Source organism: Paroedura picta, chromosome 2 (assembly GCF_049243985.1).
Source record: "Paroedura picta isolate Pp20150507F chromosome 2, Ppicta_v3.0, whole genome shotgun sequence".
In the NCBI taxonomy this organism is placed as follows: Eukaryota; Metazoa; Chordata; class Lepidosauria; order Squamata; family Gekkonidae; genus Paroedura; species Paroedura picta.
Genome location: NC_135370.1, coordinates 143,902,102 through 143,926,442, shown reverse-complemented (window position 1 = coordinate 143,926,442; position 24,341 = coordinate 143,902,102). Strand labels below are relative to the sequence as shown.

Below are 24,341 nucleotides of genomic sequence, written 5' to 3'. Positions count from 1 at the left end.
AAATGAGTACCCAGCTTGCTGGGGGGTAAACGGTAATGACTGGGGAAGGCACTGGCAAACCACCCTGTATTGAGTCTGTCATGAAAATGCTAGAGGGCGTCACCCCAAGGGTCAGACATGACCCGGTGCTTGCACAAGGGATACCTTTACCTTTGCCTAAGTTGAAGTTACCTTTTAATCATATCAGACTTTTTGTAATGTATTTCAAATAAACGTTCATATCTCATGAAATGTGGTTCCTTTGTAGTATGATTTTTCCTTTGAAGTGATTAGTGATGGGAGCGTCCAGAATATCACAATGAATTTCTGACAAGCGTTCAAGAATGTGCACTTTAAGTGGGCGTGTGGAAATCCTAATGTACAAATATTTACACAAACAGATGATGTACACAATATTTCTGTTGTTACAGTTTATGAATGTTTTTATTGGATATTGCTGATTGGCCATTGGGTATGTAAAAAGTTTCCCTTCAATCATGACTATAAAGTCAAGACTATAAAACATGACTATAAAGATCAGCTCCCCAGGGAAAGATGACTGCATTGGAGTGGTAATTCTGAGGTGTCACACCCACTTAGGTTTAGGGATGTCAGGTTCCAGGCAGGATCTAGGTTCCCCTGGAATTACAGCTCACCTCCAGGCAATAGAGATGAGTCCCATTGGAAAAAATGGCTGCTTTGGATGGTAGATACTGGAGCATTGCCACCAGCCTGCCACCCAAACAACTCCAAGTTGGAGATCACCCACACCCACCTACCTCACTCCTTGACAGACTGCAGCCTTTTTCTGAAGACCTGCCAGTAGGCACCGGAGTGGCATGACAACAGTGGCTCCAGGGGGCAGTCGGGCTCCTCCTCATGCTACCAAAGTGGAAGGTGGCATGGCAGTCACAGCTGGGCCCCAAATCAGCCTGGTTGCCCATGGTCTATCCCCAGAGCAGCTTCTTGTGGCCTGACTGAGAGAGTACCACTGCAACAACCAGCCTTCTTCATGCAGCAGCTCCAGGGGGCAGGAGGGCTGCAAGACTGGCCTCCTTCAGCTGGCAGTGTCAGCTCCAGGGGCAGCTGGGCCATGAGGCCTGTTTTGGGGCCAAAATGCAACATTCTGTGGGTAGCCCTCATAAGGCAGGCTGCCCAGAGAGAGTGGTCCTCTCTTGTTGTGAGGATGATCCTACCAACAAGAAAAAGGCAGTCCAGTTTGGTCAGTGGTTGCCAGGCAGATCTCACCTCATTTTACCCACCTCTGAAGGATGGAAGGCTGAGTCAACCTTGAGCCGGCTGCTGGGATTGAACTCCCAGCCTCATGGGCAGACAGCTTTAGACAGCATTTCTCTTGCCTTACCACCCTGCACTACAAGAGGCTCTCACGTTGTGTTATATCCCCTTTAAAACTCTAACAGCCATCTTGGTGTAATGGTCATGGGTGAGGGTGATGGCTTCTAATCTAGTGAGCTTGGTTTGATTCCTCACTCCCCCATATGCAGCCATTTGGGTGATCTAGGGCTCACTACAGTACTGATAAGCTGTTCTGACCAAACAGTAATACCAGGGGTCTATCAGCCTCACCCACCTCACAGGGTGTCTGATGTGGGGAGGGGAAAGGGAAGGTGATTGTAAGCCACTTTGAGACTCCTGCTAGAGAAAAGCGGCATATAAAAGCCAAGTCTTCTTCTAATGTCATAGTGAGGGTTTTTTTATTTTTCTTCAGCCACAGAGCAGTTACCTAATGCTAGGAGCAAACAACAGGGAAAATTATCACCTTTATACCTGCTGTTGGAAACAGGATGCTGAATTAAATGGTTCTATTTGATTTTATCAACAAGGCAGTTTGTATGCCCATCAGTACTATAACTACTGACAAAACTGGCAAATTGAGCCATTGTGGTGAATTCCCTCTATACTGCTTGGCTAAAGACTATAAACAAAGATAACCATGGCGTTAGAATTCTTATGTGGTCAGAGCTATTATGAGGTCAGCTTTAAAGCGGCCATTTTATAATACAGAAAGTAGATACGAAATTCCTAACTGTATCTGCTACAAAAGAACAACGAAATCTCAGCTCACAGTCACTGCAGTCAGGATTATCCACCAGCTTTTGACACCTGGAAACTATCGGCTATTGCCCAGAAGAACCTATCTTCTCAATATAATGGAACACAGCATAAACCAGGATCCATTACTTTAATGTGCATAAAAGTCTGCCATTGGTACAGGTAACAAAATAGTGGTGGGAGGAGGGAAACATTCTGATAGAGTGGCTGCACAGTGACAGTGAGAGTATTAACTGGAACATTCGGTTGTTTGAAAATCATTGCTTGTTTAGGACCATACTGATAATAAATGGCTTTGGGGCGATACATTCTCATCTCTATACCCCTCTAACAGAAAGGAGCAAAACAGGCCATGGTGTTAATAATTTGAAATATATATACTGCTAAAAATTAAATTGAAATACTATTTTATAAATACCTTCCCACACATAAGTGGCCTATTTCCCCCCCAAGACAGTATCAGTTTATTTCAAATTTAGAGATACTGGCCTTGATTCAAATTCATGGCAGTTATAGAAACCAATGTTCCATGGCTTGATTCAGGTGGCAAGCATTAAATCTTTTTCCTGCTGTCATGCAACAACAACTTTAATACAAATTAGCACTGCCAAACTCAGTTTTCTGAGCTCCAAAGTCCTTGATGCTACTCCCTGAATTTTATTCATTCTTTCACACAGATTGTGCTCTTTTTGAAATTGTCATAGCTGACAACGGCAACAAGGAGGAGAACAACAAATACAATGGATTCTACTCTATAATTCACCATACCATAGGAAATTTAACAGGCAATCTTCATTATTTTAGCTGAGGTAAAACTCAATCAAAACGATGCACCGTAATTTCTTGTTTGGAAATTGGTTTTTCTCTGAGTCAGATCCCCCCTTCAGTTTGATTGTTTGCATTGCCTCTAACCTGTCAGTCAATAATGATTTCATAAATTTCATGCTATCAACTCAGCTTTCGTGTCACCTTCTCTTGGGCCTTTCTGAGCAATCAGGCAAAGCATGTTCCAGCCATGTTTTAGGCTTTTGCATGATAGTTCATTCAAAGCCTTTTATAATGACAACATACTAATATGTCATAAGAAGAAAAGTAGGTGTTTATACCTGGCTTTTCACAACTGAAGGAGTCTCAAAGCAGCTAAAATGGCCTTCACTTCCTCTTCCCACAACAAATACCCTGTGAGGCAGATGAGACAGAGAGCTCTGTGAGAACAGCTCTAACTGTGACTAGCCCAATGTCACCCAGCTGGCTGCATATGGATGAGTGGAGAATCAAACCTGGCTCTCCATATTAGAGGCCACTGCTCTTAACCACTACACCAAGCTGTACAAAGGCTGGCCCTTCTACTATCCCCAGTCCATTTTTAAAGTGTGGCTAGAAGTATGCTCCAACATAGAAGAGGCAAAACACACAGCTTTCAACTAGTTTTAAAACCAAAACAGACACTCAGTTGAGAGAACTAGAAGAAGAAAGAAGTTGTAGAAGAAGACTAGATCTTCCTGCTTTTTAAGTATTGCTACAAGTCATCAATATGTAGATGACACCCAGCTCTTCCTCCTGATGGATGACCACCCTGAATCTCCCCCAGAAGCATTAGACAGCTGCATGGAACCAGTGATGAGGTGGCTCAAGCTGAGTCGTCTGAAGCTCAATCCTTCAAAGACGGAGGTACTATGACTAGGCAGAAAGCGACTATGCGATGAAGCACACATGCTTTGATTCGGAAACTACAGCTCATCCAAAACGCAGTGGCCAGGGTCCTCACAGCAACACCATGGAGGTCCCACACCCAGCCCATCCAACAACTACTGTGGCTACCAGTCGAATTCTGGATCAGGATAAAGGTTCTGGTAATCACCTTCAAGACCATACATAGTCAGGGGCCAGTGTACATGAGGAACCACCTTTCTGCCTACACCACTCAAAGAGTTTTGCGCTCCGTCACCTCCAACTGGCTAGTGATCCCTGGCTTGACCACAACCAGGGCCAGAGCATTCTCTGTCCTGGCCCCCAACTGGTGAAATGAGCTCGAAGAGGACATCAGGGCCCTAACGAAACTAAAACAGTTCCGCAGGGCCTGCAAAAGAGAGCGATTCTGCCAGGCGTTTAGTTGACGTCAACTGAAACCAGTAATACCACTGGGCCCCTGAACCTCCCTCCTAGGAATCCATGTACCTGAACTGAACCATGGACCTGTTTGACTGCTGTTCTGTTCTATTCTATGTTGTTGTTGTTGTTGTTGTTACTATTGCTGTATTTTACTTGACACAAAACCGAATTCGATGTATTGTTCTTTATGTTCCATGCGAACCACCCTGAGACTCAGGGCAGGGTGGTGTATATATATAATAACTATAGATAATTGTCCTGTATATGTGTGTGTGTGTGTGTGAGTATATATATATACACACACACACACGACAATTATCTATAGTTATGCCACAGTAAATGGCAGTACTTATGCAGCTATACAGACATGAATCAATTACTGCATTACATTAAAGAAATTATTATTTTTATGCCACCTCTCTTCCAGGACCTCTGAGCTGTGCACAGGATTCTCACTTCCTCCATTTTATCCTCACAATTACCCTACGGGGCAGCTCCAAGTCTACTCTGTCCATTTCATGTCACTGTGGGGAATCTGAAACTGGGTCACCTGGGCACTTCTACAACTGTCCACATACCAACCTATGATTCTGGCCCTCAGTTAGAATGTGGAGGGGAAAGGAATTTTGTCTCTGAGTAGAAGTACCTCTGCTTTTTTTTGTCACCTCCCCCCATTCCATTAACCAACCCAGAACCTATCATTTCTTCCCTCAAATAGAACTGGCATGAGTAATGCAGTACATACTTTATTTTCTGCCCCTTCCACTTGGAAAATGGAAGTACATGTTCCTAAAGTTCCAAGAGTACTTTATATAACAAAGGAAACCAAGTAAAAACTTGGAGATTTCAGATTCTAAGAATAAAAGCAGGAAGAAAACTTGTACCTGTACTGTATCATTTTAGGCTGGAAGTGAAGATCACACAAATTATAACTTCTGCATATGATAGGGAGGAGAGTTATAGAACAGCATACTTTCCAATATGCTAGTTTTGTTATGCTTAAGGAGCACATCTCACAGCCATGCAGTTTGGAATAGGACTATCTGAGCAGAGTTGGCCTAAACCACAGAAGAAAGAATTTATCCGGTTTTGATTCTCACCTTGAGCACACCATTAATAAAATCTGACATACCAGAAAACTTAGGGCTAAGATCCACAGAAAGAAGTGTACCAGTCACAGAAAGCATGTTTTCTCTTAAGAAAAAACTCTTTCTCAAGCTGATGGGTGTTTAATTACAGGCTGGTGAATACCTCCTGGGTTTCCATGGTCATGTTCGAAGACTTCCAGCAAAAAAAAGAGTGCATTATAACTGCCAAACATTAGCAACAAAAGCAGGACAAGTTCCAAAACACATTTCCCAGCAAGTTTCTGCCAAATGAATCTTCTGCCCATCACCATAAATGAAATATTAATTCAACTCAAGAATAAAATATCCTGGGTTTAACCCTTTATTATTAACTGTGGTAAATAACTAACTAAAAGACAGATCCAGTGGGAAGCAGCACTGGATACTAACTGAAAAGGCTCGTGTAGCAGGAATTTTATGGGAGCAGTGTTTGGGGGGTGGGAGGGTTAACTTCATTCCTATGCTTTGATTATTAACTAAGAACAGAGGCCAATGTGTGGAGAGAGGCACCTGCAGGGGGAGAACTCTTGCCACTTACTCTACCTTCCTGGTTTGTGTATACGGACCATCTGAGAATACCTTAACAAATTTCATCTGGGTCAGCCCCAAAATTTAGGAGCTCATTTTTCAACCTTTGGGATTTACAGTTTAATAACCATATTTTATACTAATTACTATCAAAAATCTATACTCTTTGTATCACATGGTATATAAATACGGGGTTACACTTGCTTTCATCACAACAAAAAGTTAACCCCTCACCTAGGAGCCACCAACTCCTCCTTTATTGTGACCTATTTTTGAGTAATTAAAAAATATCCAGAGCTGCTCCCCCTCTCAATCATGTTACCAAGATTTGTTTTGTCCTAGAAACAAAAGAAGTATCAAGCCGACCATCAAAATGAAGCTATCAGCTAAGCAGCTCAGAGGAAAATCCCATGGAATAAAAGCCCCTTTAAAAGAAAAACTTAAGAGTAGATCTTTTTTGGATCTTTTCCAGGGTCCTCCAGGGAATGGAAAAAATACTCTGCAGATCCTAAAAACTACCAGTAGTTCCTGAGCTATCCTGCTTTAACTTTAACCCGATCTCTCCAGTTTCTCATAATTTCACTATTAATTAATTTCATAATATATTAACGAAATATATACTAAATAAGATATTGAGTCAGTATGGTCTGGTGGTTAGAGTGCAGGACTAGGATATGGAAGACCCAGGTTTGAATCCTTGTTCTGTCACAGAAGCTTACTGGATGATTTGGGGCCAATCACACGTGCTCGGCTTCACTTACCTCACAGAGTATTGTGAGGATAAAATTAAGAGAAGAAATATGTAAGCTGTTTTAGATCCCCATTGGGGAGACAGGTAGGGTATAAAAAATTAATAACTAAATTTCATTGAATATTGGAGCCATAAAGCCATTTGTTAAGAAATGAATTCTACAACCAATGAATAGCATCATTATTATATGAACAAGCAATAACAAGACATTCATGCACATTCATTTCTATGCCATAAAACAATATATATTAGGATGGGAACTGTTCAACAAGCAACTGTGAATGTTGAAGAAAATACAGGCTCTCCAGGTATCATGCAAAAAGTTCACTACCCCCTTATAACTCCAATTCTCATGGATCATGTAGTAAAAAGATTATACATAAATGAAACCATTAATGTTATCCAGGATTCTAGTCTACATTTTATCATGCTAAAAGACTGTCTCCTGTCTTGCTTTCTGTAGCCCTGCCTTCTGAGGTAAGGTAGGTTGTGGCAGAACATTTTCTGTAGTGGAACCTTGAAGGTGGCCTGGCACCTAATGAGTTGGACTTCAACCATTATTTATTTGTTTTTTTTTTACAAAAGGGCAGCATTATACCCATATACTTCAAACCAGAACTATTTATAGCATAAACAGAATTATCAGCTTTGTAAAAGATAAATGAGCAATGAATACAAAACCTGTTAAGATTTGTTTTTAAACTAACATTTGTTTTGTCTCTAACTTATCTATTTACAACTTAGTTCAACAAGATTCAGAAATGTCACATAAGCATAAAATTATCTAATCCACAGACAGTATTTGCAAACTATTTTTATAGTATTTCTGTTGATGTATGGTTTGCCCATTACAGCCATTTCTGGAACCTAGGATTCTGCTCTCTGTATATAATGTCTATGCTTCTTTTTACATCAAATAGACTGAAATTGGAAGCAATACATTATCCATCTTTAAGTGTTTGCTTTCATTCGTCCCTTCAATTAATCATGTCTTCAAGCAGCAGAACATTTGAAAAATGTCAATTTGAAAACATATGTTCAAGGACAACAGTTAATTTTTCATTTCTTCTCCTTTTAGGTAGAGAGAAAGGAAGAGGTGTTTTCCAATAGTCCAAAAACCTACAAACATCATGGCACAAAATATCTCACTTCATGAAAAGGTGTCTTCTTGAATGAATTCTATCCTTTTCCTCTCTGACAGCACAATTTTTGTGGGCTCAGAGGGGAAAAAGCCTTGTTGGATATTCTTGGGAATGTAATTTTATAAAGAAAAACTGCATGGTGAGCCACAACCAAACTATTCTTTCGACCTGCTAGTGGGTGATATCACAAGCAACAGCTGATGTCAATGGTATATTTATATTATGCCAACACAAAAAAATGAATTAAAGATAGAGGGGGAGAATGAAGGTGTTCTCACTCCCCAAGAAAGGGACTGTGGATGGTTGGTCTCCCAAAGGCATTGTTTAACCTTGCATATAGATGAACAAAGTTTTGTTTCCAAAAATAGGAGCTGACTGTATGAAAAATTCACATAAATCTGAAGAGAGCTTTCAAAGATGTACAGAAGGAACTGCTGGAAGAGGCTCTTTAGCTAGTTTATAACTAAGTAGTAATAGTTGAAACCAGTCAATAACAAATACTGCATAGATACTGTATTTCTTCTTCTAATCCCCATATACTAAAGAGATCATCATATTTTAACAGGAGAGTAGTTCTGGTCAGGTAGAAAAATAATAGTGTACAAAGATCAAGATGTCTACTGCCTTATGACACTAGGATCCAAAAACACCGGGGAAAGTACTTCTTCACTGAGATGAACTCAGAGCCTGAGAAAACAGCAAGATCCTGCTATTATATTATCTTTTTTCCTGTACATGTCAGAAAGAAGTATAATGGATGAAGGGCAGAGATCAATTGCATGCCTAGCAAATATAATCATCACAAAAAAGCACTCTTGATGGAAAGAAGCAGCACAAATCACAAGAGACCACATGTTCAAAAGACTTCTTCAGTCTGTGAAATTGCCAGAATCTATACCAGGAGTAGTCAAACTGCGGCCCTCCAGATGTCCATGGACTACAATTCCCAGGAGCCCCCTGCCAGCGTTTGCTGGCAGGGGGCTCCTGGGAATTGTAGTCCATGGACATCTGGAGGGCCGCAGTTTGACTACCCCTGATCTATACCATAGGGTTTATTTGCCGACTGCTGAAAATTCTGGACTTTTGAGAACCCATTAGCTGGAGAAAAAAATGGAGGGACAAAAACTCTCTGGCAATCAGTGTGCTGGTTGCCACATGGCCAGAGGGAGGAAAGGATGTGGAAGCCAAGCAGGGAGAAGACAATCTAACGTCCCTCATACTTGCCTGCCACACTAGGTAGTGTGCTGTAGTTCAGGGGTAGTCAACCTGTGGTCCTCCAGATGTTCATGGACTACAGTTCCCATGAGCCCCTGCCAGTGTTTGGTAATGAAATGGGTTCTCATGGGAACTGCAGTCCATGAACATCTTGAGGACCACAGGTTGACTACCCCTGCTGTAGTTGACTGCCACTTGACTAGACTTCTGCAATTGCGGGCCACAATTGAAAAGTTATTTGTAGAAGACTTAATAAGGTCTGATAAAATTTCATAAGGCCACTTTGGACTGTCCTCAGAAAAAAAGTCTGTTACTATAAGGTATTTTCATCAGCAGAACAGACCTTCCTCACTTTCCCCTTCTACTTCAGCCCAAAATGGCCCATGAGAACCTGTTCCTAGAACCGCCTAGAGCTGTAAAGAATGGGTGGTATAAAAATCCAAATAAACATAGGGAACCCAAAGGAAGAGCATAAGGCAAACTAAGAAATATGCCCTCCCTTCCAACAACAAATATAAAATGTTTCCAACAAACATATTCCCAATATGCAGTGTGTCACTAAAAACTCAGATGTGTGGCATGCTGTGAATTTTCTTGGTCTTGACATCCAACAAGCATGCTAGAGGAATCAAATAAAGGCAATGTGTCATTGATAGATTTAGAGATCCACAAGATGCTGCTGCCCAGAAATAGAATTCTAAAGTGATTCAAAATCTTCCTGAACCATTCAGGAGGAGCTGTATTTGGGAGGGAACGGAACTTATAATAATCAATGTCAGTAGATCTGCTACAAGAATGGAGACCGGAGCAATGGTCTGCAAATTAAATAAAGGTAGATGCACAGATAACAATGCTTCTTGTTTTCGAAAATGGGACTGAAACTTGAAAGTTGGCAGGCGAAGCAACGCTAAACAGGTTCACGCAGAAATAAGTCACATTTTAATCAACAGGGCTGATTCCTTGGAAGCACTGAGAGTACTACAGTCATGAACAAGTCACAGGGGTCCTATAAGCAGGGCATATATGGAACAATTACATTTCTCAGAAATATATATATGGTCTAAAAATCCACTGGAGAATCTGAGATAGGTAGATACTGTGGGAAAGAGTCAGTAGCCATGGTGCACACTGGCACCACGGACATTGGGAAATGCAGTTGTGTTATCATGGGGGGGGGTTAGTTAGTGGGCAGAAGGTTAAAGGCCAGGAACTCCAAGGTAGCATTCTCAGAAGTGCTGCCAGTTCAAAGTGCAGGGCCAACGAGATCGGTAAAGATCAAGGGTCTCAATGTGTGGAAGACAAAGTGGTGCTTAGGAAGAAGAAATTAGAATTGTTATGCAATGGAGAACTTTCTGGGATAAGCCAAACATGCACAAAAGAGATGGAGTTCACTTGAACCAAAAGGGAACCAGGCTGCTGGAAATTAGTTTCAAAATGGTAACAAAGGGATGAGTGTATAAATATTCAGGATAATATTCATAGAAGGGTAATAGAACTTGGAGAGAGGGCCATGTGCTATGATTAAGAGGCCAAGGGAGGTGAAGGTTACTGGAGAAGGAAAAAGTCAATGCTAGAAGCCTCTAAGCTAAGACGGGGGAGTGTTTGGTGTTAAATAACAATGTAGATATAGTAAGTATCTTAGAAATATGGTGAGATCGGGAAAATCTATAGGATGCAGTCATTCCTAAGTGGGCAGTAGGTTCAAGATGGACATAAGGAACTACTGCTTTACACAGAGATTAAAATGTGGAATTCGTTGCCAGATAAAGAGGGGGAGGAGGAAGAGAACAGGGTTCTTAGAATCATAGAGTTGGAAGGGGCCATACAGGCCATCTAGTCCAACCCCCTGCTCAACACAGGATCAGCCCTAAGCATCCTAAAGCATCCAAGAAAAGTGTGTATCCAACCTTTGCTTGAAGACTGCCAGTGAGGGGGAGCTCACCACCTCCTTAGGCAGCCTATTCCACTGCTGAACTACTCTGACTGTGAAAATTTTTTTCCTGATATCTAGCCTATATCATTGTACTTGTAATTTAAACCCATTACTGCATGTCTTCTCCTCTGCAGCCAACAGAAACAGCATCCTGCCCTCCTCCAAGTGAGAACCTTTCAAATACTTAAAGAGGGCTATCATGTCCCCTCTCAACCTCCTTTTCTCCAGGCTGAACATTCCCAAGTCCCTCAACCTATCTTCATAGGGCTTGGTCCCTTGGCCCCAGATCTTCTCCGTCCCTCTCCTCTGTACCCTTTCAATTTTATCTACGTCCTTCTTGAAGTGAGGCCTCCAGAACTGCACTCAGTATTCCAGGTGTGGTCTGACCAGTGCCGTATACAATGGGACAATGACATCTTGTGATTTTGATGTGATGCCCCTGTTGATACAGCCCAAAATGGCATTTGCCTTTTTTACCGCTGCATTACACTGCCTGCTCATGTTTAGTTTACAATCCACAAGTACCCCAAGGTCTCATTCACACACAGTGTTACCTAGAAGCGTATCCCACGTCCAGTAGGCATGCTTTTCATTTTTCTGACCCAGATGCCGAACTTTACACTTATCTTTATTAAATTGCATCTTGTTCTCATTCTTCTTATGTTCTTATGAGACATCTTGTTAATAGCATGGAAGACCCATTGGCAAGGGAATGTTCTGACTCAGAAAATGGGTTTCCGTATTCTGGATGAGGTACTCAAACAAGTAGATTCACAGCTTAGGGGTGTTGTATAGTGGTTAAGAGCAATCTAGAGAACCATGTCTGATTACCCACTCCTACACAAGAGGGAGGGAGAGGAAAGGAAAGGGGCTTACAATAGCCACTTTGAAACTCCTTAGGGTAGAAAAAAGCAAGGTATAAAAAACCCTCTTCTTTTTCTTCGTCCTGGACACAGGTCTCCACTGGGATAAACAGGTGGCAGCAGTGTACAGGGGTGCTTTGGCTGGTGAGCCAGCTGCTGGCTTCTTAGGTGGTGGCTGGGGGGGGGGGAATCTTAGAATCATAGAGATATAAGGGACCTCTAGGGTAATCTAATTCAACCCCCTGCACAACGCAGAAACACACTACCTGCTTATCCATAGTGACCCCAATTTCATGCCCAACTGGTCTCCCCCCAAAATTTCCAGAATCCAGCCTGGCCTGGAGGAAATTCAGCTAACATCCCACAGTGGTGATCAACAATTCTTTGGGTATGCAAGGAAGGGCCACAAGAGGCAAACACTGGCACATCTCTTCCTGCTCACCCACTACCAGCCTATGTTAACAAAATCAGCATTTCTGACAGATGGCTATCTAGCCCCTGCTTTCAAACTTTCAAAGGAGGAGACCCAGCACCTCCCAAGGAAGCCTGTTCCACTGAGGCACCACTCTGTCAAAAATTTCTTCTGGATCTTTAGCCAAAAATTCTTTTGAATTAATTTCAACCCATTGGTTCTGATCCGACCCTCTGGGGCAACAGAAAACAACTCTGCTCCATCTTCTATATGACATCCCCTCACGTATTTGAAGATGGTTGTCATATCATCTCTTAAGTTGTCTTCTCTCCAGGCTAAACAGACCAAGTTCCTTCAACCCTTCCTTGCACCTTGCGTTTCTGGGGAAGATGCTTGAAAGGGCTGTCACAGACCAACTATCAACTGCCTTGGAGGAAGTTTCCGTCTTAAACCCATCCCAGTCAAGTTTCCAGCCTGGTCATGCTAGTCGCCCTGACAGATTCTCTCCATCACCAATTGGGGGGTGGGGTGATGCTGCTCTTGTTATTAGTTCTCACAGCAGCATTTGATGCATTGACCATGAGCTTCTAGCTCACCGCCTTGCCAGTGCTGAAATTCACGGCTAATCTCCATTCTCTGGGACCATGGACATAGGGTAGCAATAGGAAAGAGTTAATCAAGCCACCACCAGCTTGCATGTGGAGTCCCTCAGGGAGCAGTTCTCTCTCCAATCCTATTCAATATCTTCATGCACCCTCTTGCCCAACTAGTACAGAAGTTTGGGCTGGGTTGTCACCAATACGCTGATCACACCCAGCTCTTCCTCCTGATGGATGACCACCCTGATTCTCCCCCAGAATCATTAGCCAGCTGCTTGGAAGCAGTGATGAAGTGACTCAAGCAAAGTCATCTGAAGCTCAACCCTCAAAGACAATGGTCCTGTGGCTGGGCAGGAAGAGTCCAAGTGAGGAAGTGCAACTCCACAACCTGGACAGAGTACTCACTCCGCCAGGAAACTGCATGATTCTTGATGCCTCCCTCTCAATGGAAACTCATTTCACAAAAGTTGCAAGGCTGGCATTCTATCACCTTCACCAAGCCAAACTGCCAGCACCCTACTTGGCCCCAGAACACCCTGCCACAGTGATCCACACCACGGTCATTTCTAGGCTGGACTTCTGTAACATGCTCTACACAGGCCTATTCTTAACTTTGGTATGTAAACTACAGATGATCCATATTGCAGTGACCAGTATCCTCACAGCAACACCTTGGAGGTCCCACATTCGGACCGTTCTACAACAACTGTGCTGGGTTCCAGTCCAATTCCAGTTCAAACTTTAGGTTCTGGTAATCACATTTAAGGCAATATGAAGTCTGGGTCCAGTGTACCTGAGGGATCATCTCTCCACCTACACCACTCAAAGAGCTTTACATTCTACCACCTCCAACTGCCTGGTGATCCCTGGCCCTAAAGAAGCTCATTTGACCTCAACTAGGGCCAGAGCTTTCTCTGTCCTGGCTCCCACCTGGTGGAACAAGCTCCCAGAGGAGCTCAGGGCCATAACATATCTAGAAAAATTCCACAGGGCCTGCAAAAAGGAGCTCTATCACCAGGCATTTGGTTGAGGTCTACTTGTTCCAACATCTTCCACCAGGCCCCTGAGCCTCTCCCCAATGAAACTAATATCTGTACCGACTGTTCATGGGCTCATGTTCCAGTTACGAATTTATTGTTTTTACTGTTTATTGTTCCATTGTTCCATGATTAATGACTTCTCTGTATTGGTCCTGTTTCTATGTTCCATGTCAACCATCCTGACTTGGTCTCCAAACTCCTCACCATCTTTGTAGCGCTCCTCTGGACACACTCGTTTTTCTACATCTTTCTTCATTTGTGATGCCCAAAACTCCAACTGTATTCTAAATGAGGCCTTACTGGAGTGGAATAAAGCTGTAACATCACCTCATGTGATCTGGACACTATACTTTTAATACAGCCCAAAATCCTGTTTGCCTTTTTAACTACTGAATCACACTGCTGACTCATGTTCAATGTCCTTACATGCACTACTGGCCAAGTAAAGTCTCACCCATCCATCCTATAGTGATGCATATGATTTTTCATACCTAAATAAAGAACTTTCTATTTATCACTACTGAAATCTTGCCACAGTTCTAGTGATATTAAAACAGTTGTATTTTGGATCTACAATAAAGATGAAATTGTTTCTGTTTTTAAAGGAACTGCCCATTATCCTAGGTGGTTGACATGCTGGGGAATGGTTTAAATACTTACGGCATTTCATCCTCAGAACAGCCATGGTGACACATCAAAGAGCCACGTGTTTCTTCCAAGCCACTGAGTGAATACTACTGTCATAGAGCATACGTACCAGACTTTTAAAAAAAGAGGAAGGAAAGAACAACATAATTCATGAACCACATACTAGAACCAGATACTTTCCTCTGAACTAGGGCTATAATACAAAAGCTGAAATGCAACAGTGCATGAAACACACTTCAAATTAATCATCTGGAAAAGCTCTTAGTGTCCGTTGAATTTCTGAGTTACTGCATTTAATCCATAGTGGCCAGTATTTATACTGAATTATTTTTAAATCAGAAAATAAACAGGTAAGAGTTTAGAGTCAATTCTGGCTTTTACTAGAACTTGGTCTGAAGCCAGGCAAACAAAAATCATCTTGACACAGTGGTCACTATTGAATGATGTAACAGAGACATTCTTAAAATTGTTACTATTACTGGATCAACTAACTCCATATTCCCTTGGATTTTGAGCTCTCTAGTTAAGAATTTAAAAGAGTTCTCCCAAACCCACTTTGTTTGCTTCCTTATGCAGTGTATCTGAAAAGTTAACATATAAGTTTTAAAAAACAGATTTGACAATCAGAATTTTTCTGTCATTTAAACTCCTCCCCCTGCCCATACATACACACCCAAATCTAGTACCTCCCAAATTCCATACGATACTCTGTGTGCTAGAAATTTATATGCACCTTTACACGGTTAACAAAACTGGTTGCAGAACACTCACTCTCTGCCAGTCCCAGAATTTACCACTTAAGCAGTATCTCTACTTTTCACACCTAAACCCCATTACCAAAAATCACCTTAGTCAGTGGCCCAGAAACCACATGTAGTTCTTTAGCATGCCACTTGCTGCTCTTTTCAGCACTGTTCCCCTATGTGGCACTTTCCCCATATTCCAGGGAAGTGGGAAAAGTCATTGCCTGGGAGCAGTTGTGATAGGCAAATGTTTCCTGTTTTCAAACACTGAAGGACAGGAAAGCTGTGAGCCTTCCTACTGTGATCTTGTGTCAAGGATGGAAATAAAGGGCACATCCCCTTCAACAACCCCACACCCAACATGGTGGGTGATTTTATTCCCCTCTTTCAAAAGCCAGCTTGCTTGCCTCCAGGCACTTTTGGCACTCATTTGTTCACCCGAGTTATTGTGCCTCTTGATCAAAAAAGTATGGTAGACAGTGGTTATACTTCCAGTGGAAAGACAGCCCTACATGCTTGCAGATACTCTAGTAATTTTAAATGGTTGTATTTATCTATTTATTTAATTGTGTGTGTGTGTATGTGTGTATATATATATATATATAATAAAATTCCAAGAAAACACAAACAACACTAAAAGGACTGAAAACCTTCTAACCACTAGGAGATAGTTATAGTTCCATAATTAATATATAAATATATATGAGCCTGGAGAAAAGGAGGTTGAGAGGGGACATGATAGCCCTCTTTAAGTATTTGAAAGGTTGTCACTTGGAGGAGGGCAGGATGCTGTTTCCGTTGGCTGCAGAGGAAAGGATGCACAGTAATGGGTTTAAACTACAGTTCAGCAGTGGAATAGGCTGCCTAAGGAGGTGGTGAACTCCCCCTCACTGGCAGTCTTCAAGCAAAGGTTGGATACACACTTTTCTTGGATGCTTTAGGATGCTTAGGGCTAATCCTGTGTTGAGCAGGGGGTTGGACTAGATGGCCTGTATGGCCCCTTCCAACTCTATGATTCTATGATTCTATGATTAATAATTATCTCATATTATGTGTATGTTTAACAGGGTAGTACTGAGGGTCCACAGTAGTTGATTTTAAATGCTAATGTGCCTCTCTTAAAGTTGTGGAGTAAATATCATTGCCCTACTCTGGTATTTCATATACTCCAAAACCTCTGTCTTAAACTATACTGCCCACTCACTTAAAAGAATACTTAGAGAATTGTGTTTACCTCTTACAATTTTGTGGGACTTCTGGCTTTCTTTTATTTCCTTCAGTAAAATTCCCACTTGAACGGTACAATTTGATCTCTATCACAGAAGGACCTATGTGAGATTTGAAGCCCTATGCCAGCATATTTTACTGAAAACTGACCATTTTCCTCCAGTTCAGCCTCTTAGGGTTAATTTCAGTCACCTGTACAACTTTTGTTCTGCTTGGTGCATCAAGAAGAAAAGTCTTTATTTAAAGGTTCTGAATTCCCAGCCTTTCCCCATTATCTCAAAGAATCACAACTGGGATTTCAGTCTTGCTCCCAAAGTTGATACTTAAACAGCACTAGCAGAATGAATGTTAAGGTCTGTTTTTCTCATCTGCTGTAGATGTCATGTGACCTAGAGCAGTCTCAAAGCATCCTCACATTCTATCCAAGATGAGTGAGACCAATGTTCTCAGACAGCTCATCATAGCCATATAATACTTGAAGTTTTTATTTACTGTATTGCTTTTCCCTTACACCAGAAGAATCTGCTTTAGATGTATCATAGCAACTTTAAAGCAAAACTATCAAATAATTAACAATCATCAATAATAAAATGAACATTGGCTGCAACAGCTAACAAATAATGAAACCCAGCATAAGAAAAAGAGGAAAAAACAACTCACAGAATAAAATTAGTAAATACAAGGCATAATCCATATCCCCATAAAATTGAAAAGATTAAAAATAATATATGGCTATGAAATTATTTATTATTTATCAATTTGATTTACCATATATACCTGCATATAAGCTGAGTTGCATATAAGCCGAGGCACCTAATTTCACCACAAAATGCTGGAAAACTTTATTGACTCGTATATAAGCCAAGACTGGTGTTTGGATAGTGGCTTTTCTCCCTTCCCTTCACTTTTGGGCAGGATCTTTTTTTCCCTTTTCTTCCCACCTCCCCTCCTCCTCCCTCTTTCCCTCTGACCCCTCTTGCCTTGTTATATCCAATCCTCCTTCTTATCCCATTCCCTTCTTAACCGGGTGTTCTGTTCCCTCCCTCCATTCCTTCCTCTAGGCGCATTTCCTCCTGCTCTCTGCTCTCCCTCCAAGACAGAGGCTTCAGAGCTTCCTGCAGCAGCAGCACGTGCTAGCCTTGTTAAGGCAGTGAGGTGGGGAGGCGGAGACTGCTCTTCCCTCCCCTCCTACTGTCCCACCCGGACTTGCTGTGTCTCTTCCTGCCTCTGCTCCTTCAGTTAAGTATACTTGTCTCCCACCCTCACCCTCATGTCCAGTCTGGCAGCTGTTTTTTTTAAACCTGCATATAAGCCGAGGAAAACTTTTTCAGCTTTAAAAAAGGGCTGAAAAACTCAGCTTATATGCAAGTATATATCGTATTCATCATTGCTCTAGGACTAGCTCACTCACAGTAGTTCACAAACAATAAAAGCATAAAATACAGTAAAATACAATAGAAAATATAAATAAATAGAATTTTTAAAGGCAGAATCTATTTATGTATTTATTTATATTTGCACTTGTTGATCGCCACTCCCAGGTCTAGCCAGCTCGTGGTGGTTTACATAACAATCTAAAAACCCCACATAAAAACAATACCCAACAATCCAAGATGGCAGCAAAAATCCTGATCTGCAGAACATCTCCACTTCCACCCCCCCAACCCCCATTCACATAGCCACAGCCTTCCGGGGGGGGGGTGATTTCAAGCAATATCTGGCCGAACAGGCCTTACTAGGCCTATACAGGGAGGGAGATGTTCTTCCTAGCTCGGCCTCAACCAAACGCCTGGTGGAAGAGCTCTGTTTTGCAGGTCCTTCAGAATGTTGACAGCTCTGTTAAGGCACTCAGCTCTTCCAGGAGCTCATTCCACCAGGTTGGGGCCAGGACCAAAAAGGCCCTGGTTCTGGTCAAGGTCAGACATACCTCCTGGGGGCCAGGAACAACAAGCAGATTCCAACCCGCAGAGCGAAGAGTCCTTCAAGGGGCATAAGGAGACAAGCAGTCTCCTTAAGTGGAGCCCAGGCCACAGATGGCCTTAAAGTTAAGAGCCAAAACCTTGAACCTGATCCAAAAGCTGATAGTCAACCAATTCAGTTGCCTCAGAAAAGGCTGAACATGGGATGAACTTGTGAGGACCCTAGAAGCTGAATTTTGCACCACCTGCAATTTCCAGGTCAGAGACAAGGGAACACCTACGTAGAATGAGTTACAGAAGTCTAATATGGAAGTGACCGTTGGACCATGGATCACTATGGGCAGGTAGTCCAAGGACAGGTAGGGCATCAGTAGCTACTTTCATGACCTGAACCTTCATAGATAAGGAGGCATCGAAGATCACCCCCAAATTCCTGGCCATAAGCTGCATCCCATCCAGGTAGAAGAGGCACACTTCCTGATCCTGTCCCTTTCCACCCAGCCATAGGACCTCCATCTTGGAGGGGTTGAGTTTCAGGTGACTCTTCCTGAGCCATCCAGACATGGCTTCCAAGCATCTCATGAATGTTTCTGGCGGGGGGGGGGGAGTCCGTCCTTCAGTCCATCAGGAGATAGAAATGGGTGCCATCTGCAAACTGATGACAGCCCAGTCAAAAACCCTGGACCAGCTGTGCCAGAGAGCGCATATAAATGTTAAAATGTGAGGGGGAGAGTACTGCTCCCGTTGGCACCCCCACAAGGGAGCACAAAGGAGCCAGACAACTCTTCTCCCACTGCAACCCTCTGTGTCTGGTTCTGGAGAAAGGAGACCAGCCATTGCCAGGCCGCCCCCCTACTCCCCATTCTGGTGAGGCAATGGGCTAACAACTCATGGTCGACAATGACAAATGCAGCCAACAAATCTAAAAGTACAAGGATAGCCAACTCACCTAAATCCACCTGGCGCTAGGGAACATCCATCAAGGCAACCAGCAGTCTCTATCCCATGGCCAGGATGGAAGCCTGACTGGTATGGATCAAGAGCCAAAATTTCTTTCAAGAATGCCAGGAACTGGTTAACAAGTTACTACACTATACTCCAAACAAGTTACTATACTGACAATCCCCCTCCCACTAAACCCCATGGCCCAAGGTAGATGGCCAGAATTGCATAAAGATGTCTGGAACATCTTGGGCGGGGGGGGGGGCAGGGACTGAAGATCTTCCTAACCCTGTCCTTAATCAAACCCCTGGTGGAAGTTCCAGCAAAACCCTTAGCTCTACCGGGAGCTCATTTCCTCAGGTAGGGACCAGCACTGAAAATGCCCTCAGTGTGGTCAAGGCCGGGCACACTTTACCCGGGCCAGGGATCACCAACGTATTGGTACCTGCAGAGCGAAGTACTCTGTGAGGGGCATAAGGAGATACGGTTCCTCAAATATGCTGGGCACAGAACGTGAATGTTGGGCCCCGACCAGATATGTTGGGCCCTGGTCTTAAAGGTCAATATCAAAACCTTGAATTTGATCCAGAAAGCCACCGGCAGCCAGTGCTGCTGTTCCAGAACTGACTGAATATGGGTCCTCCAAGATGTTCCAGTGAGGACCCCAGCAGCTGCATTTTGCAACACTTGCAACTTCTGAGTCAAAGCCAAGGATAGGCCCACACAGAGTGAGTTACAGAAGTCCACCCTGGAGGTGACCATCCTGTGGATCACTGTGGCTAGGTGCTCCGGGGTCAAATAGGGTTCTAGTAGCCTCACTTGTTACAGATGGGAAAATGCTAAAACTGTGCACGTTCAAATGGATTAGGCACTTGTTTGAGGCCAACTGACTCAAAACATCTACAGGTTTCCACACCCCAAGTCGAACCTACCTAGGGATTGTCAATGTTATTGTTTGTTGAATACTATTCTAGTTGGTATGTTATTGTTATCTATTATATTGATATTGTTCTATGTAAATGTTCTACAATGTTTTATGTAACATAGCTGTAGCGAAGGGAAGTATAAAAATCTAAATAAATAAAATAAAAGTCCCCCCCAATCCAGTGATGGACAAAAGCTCCTATGGAAGAGGATACATAAATGTCTATAGATACCACTACCTCAGTATAGTGTAAAGCTTGACAAAAAGATATTAAATGAGAGGATAATAGAGAAGAAAGAAATCATTTCTTTATTTGAAGAAATCTATATGTAGTACCCAGGCCACTCATGGGTAATTTACAACCTCAACCATTACAACTATTAAACTATCACATACACCACAGTCATTAAACATCAAATCTGTAAAACAAGCACTGCCCTGATACATCCTTTCTGAAGTTCTTCCAATATACAAAACAGTATTTATTCACACAGGGCATGTACTACTTCATATATATTTTTACACGGTAACTATCACAATATCTTTGTATCTGTTCTCAAAGTAGATCAGATTTCAACCCAAGGTAAGCAAGCTTATGCCTTCTAACATTATGTCACATCTGCCAATCACTGATCATATATGTATTGAGGGGTGTCACTATGCTGTAGGTCCAGTTATAGTTTACTCTCCTCTGCAAGACCTAGTTCTATGCAATGGGGGAAAATCTATTTGGCTGCTAAGAAAAAGCAGTTCTTTTGCTCCTGTGAGGTAGAATACCCTAACCCTAGCATAACTTTCTTGGAAGCCCTTATAGCACTGACAGCTAAAAGCAAATGAGGACCTCATAGGGGAAAGGATTGTTTTTAATTCCAAACCAATTAAATGTGGTAAAATAAGCTTAACAAACCTATTGTTAGAAATGCATGTTTGATTTATAATTTTTTAAAAGATGTTTACTAGGAAAATTTATTTCTAAAAGGCCAGGAAATTGGCATTTATTGATTTTGAAGAGCTACCTCAAAACTGGATAATTAGTTTTATCTTATTGAATTTCTCATCCTGGAAAATTCCTCTACTGTAAATGTAAAGAGCACATTAAAGTTGCAAATACTAGTGCCTAAGGCTCGCGTCTATCAATCAAATTTTGTGCCTTCACCTTCTTTCTACACAGCATCTCAGTTACAAGGCAAAATTCCTCAAACTGGCTTTTTTCAAATATGGGTTTCTATTTACTATTATGTTAACTCAAGACTGCTACATGGATGTCTAACATTGCTTTTTTCATATTTCATTAAGTTGCTGAAGTTTCAAGTCAATGAACATTTGCTAGTAAAAGTAGTACATAAGGGTAAACTGTATGTGATGCTAGAAAACACTGAAAATATATATCTACAGTAAAATAAATGTATTTTATAACCAGTAAAATACAACAGTAATTGATTTGCAAATTCATCAAGTCAGAAATTAGGTCTATCACTTTTTTTGCAACTATGGTTGTTCTCTTTGGATGCAACTACAGCTTGAACAATACTCACAGTTAATTTATTCTCACTATCGCAAAATAGTCATAGAATCTATGAATTTCCTTGGATCTTATGAACAAATTCAGTTAACTCTAAATAGACTATAAAGCATATTTCCTATTCCCCTAAAACTTTTCTGTGTACAGAGTCAATGGATATCAAAGGATATGGATATCACTTGGAGGAGGGCAGGATGCTGTTTCTGTTGGCTGCAGAGGAGAGGACACGCAGTAATGGGTTTAAACTTCAAGTACAATGATATAGGCTAGATATCAGGCAAAAAATTTTCACAGTCAGAGTAGTTCAGCAGTGGAATAGGCTGCCTAAGGAGGTGGTGAGCTCCCCCTCACTGGAAGTCTTCAAGCAAAGGTTGGATACACACTTTTCTTGGATGCTTTAGGATGCTTAGGGCTAATCCTGTGTTGAGCAGGGGGTTGGACTAGATGCCCTGTATGGCCCCTTCCAACTCTATGATTCTATGATTCTATGATTCTATGATTCTATGAAAGGGACCTTGAGCAAATGGAAGCACTGGCAGAAGAGGAAACACTCCCCAGCAGATTGTCTCCAGCATGCATGAAACTCATTCATACAATCCAAACCCAAAGTAGCACTTCTTTAGAACCTAGCCTTAACAGCTGTGAGATATACCACAAATAATAATCTCTTCCAAACTGGTTCCAGCCATTCTTTCCCAAAACACAACTCAAGCTTTACACAACTTCACAAAAATTGTTTCCATCTTCCACGTACAATCCTGGTTCATCAAGAAGAAACGAACTAATGCCACACAACAAAATGTAACTTCCTAAATTTCAGTGCTACATGCAAGAAAGGAAAGGGGGGATAGCATAAAAGCCAAAGAACTCTGGTCTATTCCCATCAGAAGTGAACTTTGATTGTGATGTTTAAATGTAACAAAGCCCACATATTTCTGAAGGTGGTTTTTATAAGAAAATGTTCATAAGAACAGATCCTACCCATAAAATCTCCTGCAGAAAGTCTCAGTAACTTACAAGGGAAAAGATCATATTGTTGAAGAAATAATTTTGAACATTTATTTTCTTAAATGTACATTTCCCTGCCACAAAAAGTTCCCATGAGTGAAAGCAGTGTCATATTACCACATAACAGAGTGTAGAGTTACACTGTTCTAACCCTATTTCAGGCAATGAACTTTTTAGGATGCAAAAATCACAAAACTTCAGCTCACTTACACTGGACATATCACGCAATCCAACTCAATGGAGAAAACAATTATGACAGGATTGCTCAGTGGAAAAAGGAAACCAGGCTGACATAGGGCACAGTGATTGAATGCAATCAGGATGGACACCGGCCAGAACTGAGGGAAGTAGTGTGGGATTGGGGATCATGATGACAGTTGTTATGGGACCACAAGAGTCGAACACGACTGAATGGCTAACAACAAAGTACAGCACTGAAAATCTTTGCAAGCACACCATTTTAGGCAGCATTTACAACTCTCTCTAATATTGCCAGCTCTATCCACACCCACTTTGTGCCGCTCATTCTTCTCTTTGTTCACTTCTATTCCTGTTCGTATGTATGTTCACATCCAGAACAGAAGCATGTTCTATCTGAACTTGCATAAGATGATTTACTTTTTCCCAACCAGAAGCACCAGCACTAAGTCCACAACTCTCCTTTATTGATTTTGTATCACAATAGCTGTAGTTGCTTTGGTTGACAACCTTTGCTTGAAGCTGGACGGGAGACAATCTCTCCTGTTGAATCTATTAAATATTCTCAGCAGCCTTTAAAACAGCTGACCTCTCTATCCTTATCCACTGGCTTGAAAATGGAATCGATGATACAGATGCAACCCATGGGTGGTTTCACTTTTCTCCGCCTCACTAGATGCAAAGTATCTCCATCAGATATATAAATCTACTGGGTGGGATTTATCTCATGGAGTGGGTTTTATTTTCTAAAACATGCTCTTTAATATATTGATGAGGCTACTGGACATGATTGTCCAGACCTGCAGGGCTGAGTGTCATCAATATGATCTTTAATTCTTTATCCAAGACTCAAGATGTGTCCATCTCAATTCTGAACTGGTTTTTTGAGGCTATGGCCAGGTGGTTCAAGTGGAACAAGTTGAAGAATCCAGACAAAGTAGAGGTAATGCCAGTAAAGTTAAAGGTAAAGGTATCCCCTGTGCAAGCACCGGGTCATGTCTGACCCTTGGGGTGACGCCCTCTAGCGTTTTCATGGCAGACTCAATACGGGGTGATTTGCCAGTGCCTTCCCCAGTCATTCACGTTTACCCAGCAAGCTGGGTACTCATTTTACCGACCTCAGAAGGATGGAAGGCTGAGCCAACCTTGACCCGGCTGCTGGGATTGAACTCCCAGCCTTATGGGCAGAGCTTCAGACAGCATGTGGGAAAGCTAATATTCGAGAAGGACTGGATCCACTACATGAAGTTGCCTTTTTCACAGGAGGTTTTGTGAGTGCTCAAAAATGGTGCCCTGCACTTTGAAATGAAAGATGACATACTGGTCAGGACACCTATTAACTGCATCTGGTCACCAACATTTTGGGAGTGGCTGGCTAGAAATCAAATAAATATTATTAATAATAACTCTCTTGTCACCCAGACTCAATTGGTCC

The 24,341-nt window shown here is 42.0% G+C and overlaps 1 protein-coding gene and 1 long non-coding RNA gene across 14 annotated transcripts in view; one reads left to right on the top strand and one right to left on the bottom strand.

Annotated features, from left to right (window-relative positions):
• The window catches only part of NPAS3 (neuronal PAS domain protein 3), an 885,376-nt gene that overhangs the window by 839,987 nt on the left and 21,048 nt on the right, over positions 1-24,341 (bottom strand). The window lies entirely within an intron of this gene.
• On the top strand, positions 1,915-8,592 carry LOC143830497 (uncharacterized). The gene is made up of 3 exons (XR_013228504.1): positions 1,915-2,214; positions 2,730-2,861; positions 7,649-8,592. It is a non-coding gene; the product is annotated as an uncharacterized LOC143830497 (long non-coding RNA).